At 46.1% G+C, this 8,269-nt stretch overlaps 1 pseudogene; it reads right to left on the reverse strand.

Moving 5' to 3' along the window:
- Window positions 1-5,380: 5,380 nt before the first annotated feature.
- Window positions 5,381-6,493, reverse strand: LOC103736702 (annotated as a pseudogene).
- Window positions 6,494-8,269: the final 1,776 nt, after the last annotated feature.

Raw genomic sequence — 8,269 nt, forward strand, 5'->3', positions numbered from 1 at the left:
ACCCAGACATAATCAAAGCCTTATCATGAGGCCTAATCCTTGAACTAGCCCTAGCCCTAGACCTAGCCCAAGACCTAGCCCTAGGCCTACCCCTATGTATAGCCCTAGTACTAGTCCTAATAGTAGCCATAACGCTAGCCTAGCCCTAGACCTAACACTAACACTATCCCTAACCTTAAACCTAACCATACCCTAGCCCTGACCCTATCCTTAAATCTAGCTTTAGGCCTCACCCAGGTCCTAACTCAAACCTTAACCATCATCCTCCCTTAAACCTAGAGCTAATCATAGCCATAGTTGTAGCCCTACCTAAAACTAGCCCTAAACCTAGCCCTAACCCTATCCATATCCCTACTCCTAGTGATAACCCTAGCCCTAGCCCAAGCCTTATCCAAACCCTAACCCTATCCATAAACCTAGCCCTAAAACGAGGCTGAACCATAATGCTAGACCTAACTCTAACACAAGACTCTGTGTGTATGTGATACTGCCTCCACAACAAAGTGGCATGTTAGCTGGATTTAGACAACAGACATTGCAGCTGCAGAGATGATGCAGTACGCAAGAGCACACACTACTCTCGTGGAGTTCCCAGGTTCAGTTCTCAACTAGGTAGTGGCACCACCTGTCAAAAGGGAATACATACTACAAAGCATGGAAAAACAGAGGAGGAGCCCGACCTGCATATCTAAGTGAAAGGCACTTCACTTAGGGGAGGAAAGGGTTTATTTAGCTTACATCTCCCAGGACACAGTTCATCATGGAGCCCAAGGTAGGAACTCAGGGCAGGAACCTAGAGGCAGGAGGTGGTGCACAGGCCATGGAGGAACACTACTTACTGGCTTGCTCCCTTGGCCCCTGCTCAGCCTTCTTTCTTATGCAACACAGGCCCACCTGCCCAGGGGTGGCACCACCCACAGTGGGCTGGGCCCTCCCGCATCACTCATCAAGAAGATGCCCTCAGACATGGCCACAGCCCAGTCCAATAGAGGAAATTCCCCAATTGAGGCCCCTCAACCCAGGTGTGTCAAGTTAACACTAAAGCTATGCAGCACACTAACCAAAACTTAACCAGGCTGAATAGGAGCCTAATCCCAAAACTGAACTCAAGTGAAAGCCTTCTTCACTCAATAATTATTGCAGTCTTGTGAGCAGTTGGCCTGTTGTGCACTTCTAAGCATGTAGATGAATGTGCGTGTGCATGTTTGTGTATTCACCTCAGCTAACATGGGCCCTGGGGCTGCCAGGTAAAACAGGAATCTATGCTCATATACACTTGATGACACAGTAGAAAATACAAGCTAAAATGATATCCTGGAAGCAGGTAGAGAGAGTGGGAAGACCACTGGAGGAAATTTATTTGCCTGTGGTGAAAGAGAGGCATGGACAGGGTGGGTTAGAAAACAGCTATGGTTTCTCAAAGCTGAGGGGCTACTGAAGCCAGGCCTTCCAGGTCAGTGTGATGGATGTAGTGTCATGGCTGTTCTGATGGAACTATGCCCCTTGCCCACATGGACTGGGGGAAGGAGGGCAATGAGCAGCCCAGGTAGCCTTAGAGAAAGTTCACAGTGGAGAAGGGGCTGAGTTCAGAGGTCCCCAGGAAGTGATTCCACCTCTATGACATAAATAGAAAGAGAATTTGGAATTCCTGTTACCTGGTAACTACAGCCCAGTGGCAACCTGAACTTCCTCGTTGCTCTGGAGTCACAGGACAGAGCAGGATACTCACCAGCTGTTTGCATTCTTCTGGAGGCTCAGGCCCCAGAAGAGCCAAGAATACGTGCTTTGGCCAATTTGGAGACATTGGGTGAGCCCTGTAGCCCAGTGCGTTTAACCATTTTTCCACAGGGACACATGGGTGACACTGGTTAGTCCACAACTGGAAGTCTTTGCCCCCACCCCCAGTCCATCCCTGTCCCTCCTTTTGTGTGTGTGTGTGTGTGTGTGAGAGAGAGAGAAAGAGAGAGAGAGAGAGAGAGAGAGAGAGAGAGAGAGAGAACACTGAGGGAATTACCGCTTTTCCCCTTAGTGTACTGCAAGAAATCATTGAGAATTGTGGTAGAGTTTGTAAGTGTGAACCATCCTTCCTTGGTCGTTCCTCAGGATGAACAGGAGGCAGGTCATATTCTTTGGTAGCTTTTCAGGTCAATGCCCAAGAGTCCTCACAAAGTGGAAAAAGGTGGTTTTCTCCCTGTCAACTGCCATGCAGAGGGGGACTACCTGTTTGTCTCTACCTTCTCATGATCTACCAGATGTTCACCACCACCTGGCAGATGCTAGCTAGACCTGGTAGTGTAAAGGAGAGTGACCATTTCCAAACTCAGGGGAGCTCACGGCTCTACAACTGGGTTGTAGGCCAGCTCCGCACTTCTCTGAGGCACTTTACGCTCATAAGCTATTGTCAGGGCCAAGTGTGATTTCATCCTGGCAGTGTGGGTCCCAAGCCTGGTCTTTCAATGTGGCCTGGCCAAGAATAGGGCACCCTAGTTTATGACATTCATTCTCCCTGAAGAAACACAGTATCAGGGACCTCATTTTCCAGGCATTTGCGTAGTTTTAATCCCATTTATAAGGAGGGTTTCATACTCAATCTGGAGCATAGGGGATCATTGTAACAGCTCTCGGGCACAACGAGAAGCACTGTGCTGAGAAACCTGGAAGGCAGCAGTTTGGGTTCAATCATGGTGTAAAGATCCCTGAATCATTGGTTACAGGAGGCCCCTTCCCAGCCCCTCAGCTTAGATCACTGGTAGTAGAACAGACTAAACCCTCCTTGTCCAGCCAGAGGTTGTACTCCTAAACCAGACCATGTAGATCTCCTGGACACAGGACCTTAGGGGTGATGTCCTTCTGTACTAATACAGCCATGGACCTTTCCTTCTGGAAAGTGAGGTGGACAAGCTAGAAAAGAAGTGAATGGATGTTGGGTGAAGGGAGGGGTAACTCCCATGGGTAGACTTGAATACTGATGGGGATTAAGCAACTGCCAGGCATCCTCCTACAGGGATTTTTTTACTACAGCAATTAACTCTGGGACTTCACTGGCAGTGCGGATATAAGAAAGATCCTGGGTGGCCTCCTTGGTTCAGGGAAGCAGAGGGGAGGACAGCAGATGAATACCAGTCCCTGTGAGTATTCATTCCCACCGTAGCCCAGCCTGTTTGCTCAGTTTTTCCACAAGGGCACTGTGCAGAAAGTTTTGCAACCACTGTACAAGGCCCCCAAATTATTTCCCTCCATATCTACTGTCCATGGACTGGACAGCCTTTGCCTTGTCTGAATGGAACTTTTGCAGCATTGGCAGAGAGCAGGCAGGCTTCTAACTGCATTCTTTGTCCACCTCTCTTAGTGCTATAATCGGCATACTGGGATTGGGTATTGTAAAACTTCCAGGGAATTTTTATCAGAATTTGGACCTGGCCAGACTCTACCAGCTGATGCACTATGTGAATCTCAACATGTTTTCCTCATACCTGATCATCTATGTACAGGGGATCCTGTCTAAAATGGATGAACAGAAGTCCAAAAACAAAAGAGCCAAACATGAGGAGGCCTGTGGTAGGTGTCTGTTGAGGTGGGAAGGAGGGATCAGTGGCTTATGCCAGGGAGGTTCCAGAAGGTGCCCTTTGGCCTGCAGCCAGATTTAGGATCCAGTCAGGTAGGATGAACAGGCACAAACTGGTTATTCTCTGATAGGAATCATGCTTGTATGACTTTTGGAAGTCTAAGACAAAGATACACATCTTGAGGAAGCTCACTGCATCCCAAATCTCCCCTGCTTTCACTTCAAAATTGCCTGCACTCACCATGCCTCTCTTTCTGTACTTAGTTCTGGGACCTTCCTGGACAACAGTTCTTGAGCTCCCTGATTAGTTTTCACCAAGGATGCCTGAGACCCTGGATACCAGACTAATTTCTGAAGCTCTGCCTCAGCTGGAGCTGGAATCACAAGAGGATGCTGTGGTCCTGTATCCCAGATCAGCTTCTGCAGCTGTACCTCAGAGAGAGGCGGCACCTTAAGTAGAGGCTGTCCTGGATCTCAGAACAGATTCTATAGCAGAGCCTCAGGGGATGCTGAATGCCCTAGATGGGGTTATGCTTCACGACATCATGGAATCCAGCATGTCAGCAGCTGAGTCCACACACCTTCTGACTGGTGTATCTGAAGAGGATCTACCTGCAGCAGCTGATACAGTCACCTCCCAATGTGGCTGCACATGCTCCATCTCATGGGCAGCTAATTGTACCTGCTGTTGTCAAATTAGAAGAAGCAAACCATGTTTCTTCTCTGCCTCAGGTACACATATTGTCAGAACGTTTTAGAGTCACATGTGGCATTCCAAAACCCTAACCCTAAAACTTTCCATCACTGTAGCCCTAAACCAAGACTTAACCATAGACCTAGCACTATCCCTAACCCTAACCTTAGCTCTAAACATAACCCTAAACTAACCCTAAAGCTAGCCCTAACCCTGAACCCTAATCTTAACCCTAACTCTAACTGTAAACCCAGCCTGTACCCTAGCACTTCCCATAGCCCTAAACCCAGCCCTCACACTAACCATAATCTTAAACCTATGAGAAGGCCTTGCCCTTATCCTAAACCTAAACCTAGTGCTAGCCCTTGCCCTAGATCTTGCCATAGCCCTAACAACTGCCCTAGCCCTACCTAGCTCCAAACTAGTCCTAAATCTATCCCATATTCTAATACTATCACTCACCTTAACCCTAACTCTATACCTAAACCTAGCCCTAGACCTAGCTGCAATCTTAATCCTAACCCTAGCCCTAACATTAACACCACACCTAGACCTAATCCTAGCCCTAAACATAGCCATAGACCTTGGCTTAACCCTTGATCTAGCCCTAACTGTAGCACTAAATCTAGCCCAACCCTAGCACTAAACCTATACCTGTCCTAGCACTAACCTAAGCTGTAAACCTAGCCTTAACCTTACCCTTAACCTGAATCTTAGAAATAACCCTAGCCCTAGCCATAACCCTTGCCGTGATCACTGTCGTATCCCTTCCCATAAACAAATCTTGGCCTTAGCCCTATACTTTGCATTAGTACTATCCTCAACTTTTGTTTGGTTGCATGAAAATGTTTATTATAATCTGATATTTTAGGTAATATTTTAGAAAGTGAAAAATAAGGAAGGCTCTCTTCTGTTTTAACATCTTATTTGTTTAGCTCCTACTGATTTAAAATATATATATATATTTGTGGGCTGGAGAGATGGCTCAGCAGCTAAGAACCCTGACTGTTCTTGCAGAAGACCCAGGTTTGAATCCCAGTACCTGCATGGCAGCTAACAACTGTCTGTAACTCCAGTTATAGGGTATCCAACGGTCTCTTCAGTTCTCCATGGGCATTACACTACAAGGGCTCACTTTTGCAAGGGTGGATGTTGGCTGAGAAATCAGCTATGGAGTCCAACCGAAAGCGTTTCTGTATATTTTGCCTGTTGTTAACATTAAGCACAGGATAGCCCATCTTGTTAGTCCTGATATACATCACTTCTTTCACTGTAGATTGCTTGCCTCTTCCAACAAGTCCCATAAGTCTGAAGTTTTTGCATTCTTAAATTGAAAACTTTTCAAGTAAATCTGGCAACCTTTTTGAAAATTCTCTGGTGTTATTCAGTCTTCAAGCAGTCTCAGAATAGAGGCTCCCTCGCTGTATGGTATTCCACCAAACACGGCAGTTATTTCAGCGGAGATGACACAGTAACAGCAACTGGATGTGAAGACGTTAAAGAATCATCTTCTTGCACAGGTAACACATCCTCAAGTAACACCTGCTCAAGCATTTGCCAGTCTTTTTCTGCATGATTTACTCCCAAGAACTCGAAAAAAGAAGCAAATCCTTCATTTAGGCACAAGACATCCCACCAGTCCATGGTCACAATATTTCCAAACCACTCATGCACAGGTTCATGGGCAATCACACTGGCCACACTCTGTTGGTTGGATGAGGCTGATTGGCTCAGGTCATAAAGAAGGTTTATTTCTCAGTAAATGACAAGTCCCCAGTTCTCCATGGCACTGGAACCAAAATCAGGAATAGCGATTTTATCTAGTTTAGGAAGAGAATATTCCATAGCAAAGTATTCTTCAAAATAATCAAACACAGTTTTAGTTATGTTTGCAGCATATTCGGCAGTCTGTTTTTGTGCTGGCTGGACATAAGTAGAGAGTAGCTTGCCACTCTGCAACATTTTCTGTATGGAGGTGAATTGATGTACAGAAAGCACACCACGTAAGTGCTCATGGGGACAGACGTCATAAACATGGTTCTTTTCCATTTGTCATCCACTGGCTCTTCTTTCTCCACACTCAAATTTGAAAGTGCTTGGTATTCTGTGGGGTGAATGATAGATATATTGTAAGGTGTCTTTTTGTTGGGTTCGTCGAAGCAAGGGAAGTACTTCCTGGCATCAGTCAGCTCATGGTCTGTGGCTGCTGTACTTGGTTTCAGGGGAATTACAGTCTGTCATGGCAGGGAGGCATGGGGGCTTGAGGTGGCTGGAGCAGGAGCAGCAGAAGCTAAGCTCACACATCATCATGTAGGCACAGGAAGCAACCTTAACTTTCTTTAGTGTTATCCCTAAGCCTACTATTATTATGAAGCATATCAGTAACCCTAGGCCGAAATTTCGACCTAACCCTGGCCCTATCCCTATCCCTATCCCTATCCCTATCCCTATCCCTATCCCTATCCCTATCCCAAAACTTAGCCAAAGCCCTAACCCTAACATTTGTTCTCAACCTATCCATTACAACCCTAGCCTAGCCCTAAACCTAGCCCTAGTCCCAGTGCTAGCCCTGGACTTAAACACAGCCCACACCCTAACCCCCTAACCTTACCCCTAATCTTAAAAAAAAAAACAGGACTAGACCTAGTTCTTATCAGAGTACAAAACCATTTCATGGGCCTAACCCTTACCCTAACCCTAGCCCTAACCCTAGTCCTAAACCTAACCATAGACCTAGCCCTAATCCTAGCCCTAGCCCTCGACATAGTCCTAGCCCTAACCTTACATGTATCATTAGCCCTTGCCCTAAACCTAGCTCTAACTCTAGCCTTAGTTCTAACTCATAATCTAACTATAATTCTAAATCTAACACTTAGCCCTAAGTGCAACCAAAACTGTTATGAACCTAGCCCTAACCCTAGCCCTAAGCCTCCATATAGCCCTAATAGTAGCAGCCTTAACCTTCCCCTAAACCTAAAACTAACCCTAGCTATAGTCCTAGTCCTAAACTTATCCCCAAAACTTAGCCCTAAATGTGTCACCCTAACCGTAACCCTAACCATGATCCTAACCCTATACCTATACCTAACCTTATACCTAGTGCTAGGTCTAGACCCAGACCTCAATTTAATCATAAACCTAGACCTAAACATAGCCCTATCCCTATACATATCCCTAAAACTAGCCCAACTCTAACCTAACCTTATTTCTAACCCTAACACTAGCTCTAACAATATTACTAGCTCTTGTCCTAAATGCATCTATAACCCTAGGCCTAACCCTAGTCCTAGCCGTAGCCCTGACCTTGACCTTAACCTGGACCCTAACTCTAAGCCTATTCCTAACCAAAGCCCTATTCAAAGTCCTAGCCATAGACCTAGACCTGTCCCTAATGCCAGTCCTAACCTTTACGCAAATACAAAACCAATTTCTAAACCTAATCCTAGCCATAGTTCTAACTCTAGTCCTGACCTAATCCTATACAGAGCATTAAATTTAACCCAGATACTACACCTAAATCCAGCCCTAGCTGTGGTGCTAACCCTAGTAATAACTCTATCTCTCAGGCTAAACCTAGCCCTAGTCCTAGCCCTAACCCTAAGCCTAACCAAAACTTAACCCTAAGCCTAACCTTGACAGTAAACCTAGATCTAACCCTCCCTTGCTCTAAGCCTAGTCATAGGCCCAGCACTAACCTTAAACCTAACCCCAGACATTGGCCAAACCCTTGTCCTATCTGTAACCTTCTCGATAAGTCTAGCCTAACTTTAGCCCTAACCATAGCCTTACCCTGAAACCTAGCCCTTGTCTAGGCCCAACCCCAGCCCTCTCCCTAGCCCTAACCTAGCCCTAGCCCTAGCCCCAGCCCTACTTGTAGCACTAACCCAAATCCTAACCATAATCCTAACCCTAACAATAAAGCTAGCCCTTAACCTAGACCTAAATATAGCCATAGCCCTGGGCATAATCCTTGATGTAGCCTTAGCCTCAGTCTTAGCCGAGCCTTAAAT

Source organism: Nannospalax galili, unplaced genomic scaffold, assembly GCF_000622305.1.
Source record: "Nannospalax galili isolate Female #2095 unplaced genomic scaffold, S.galili_v1.0 scaffold1518, whole genome shotgun sequence".
Taxonomy (NCBI): Eukaryota; Metazoa; Chordata; class Mammalia; order Rodentia; family Spalacidae; genus Nannospalax; species Nannospalax galili.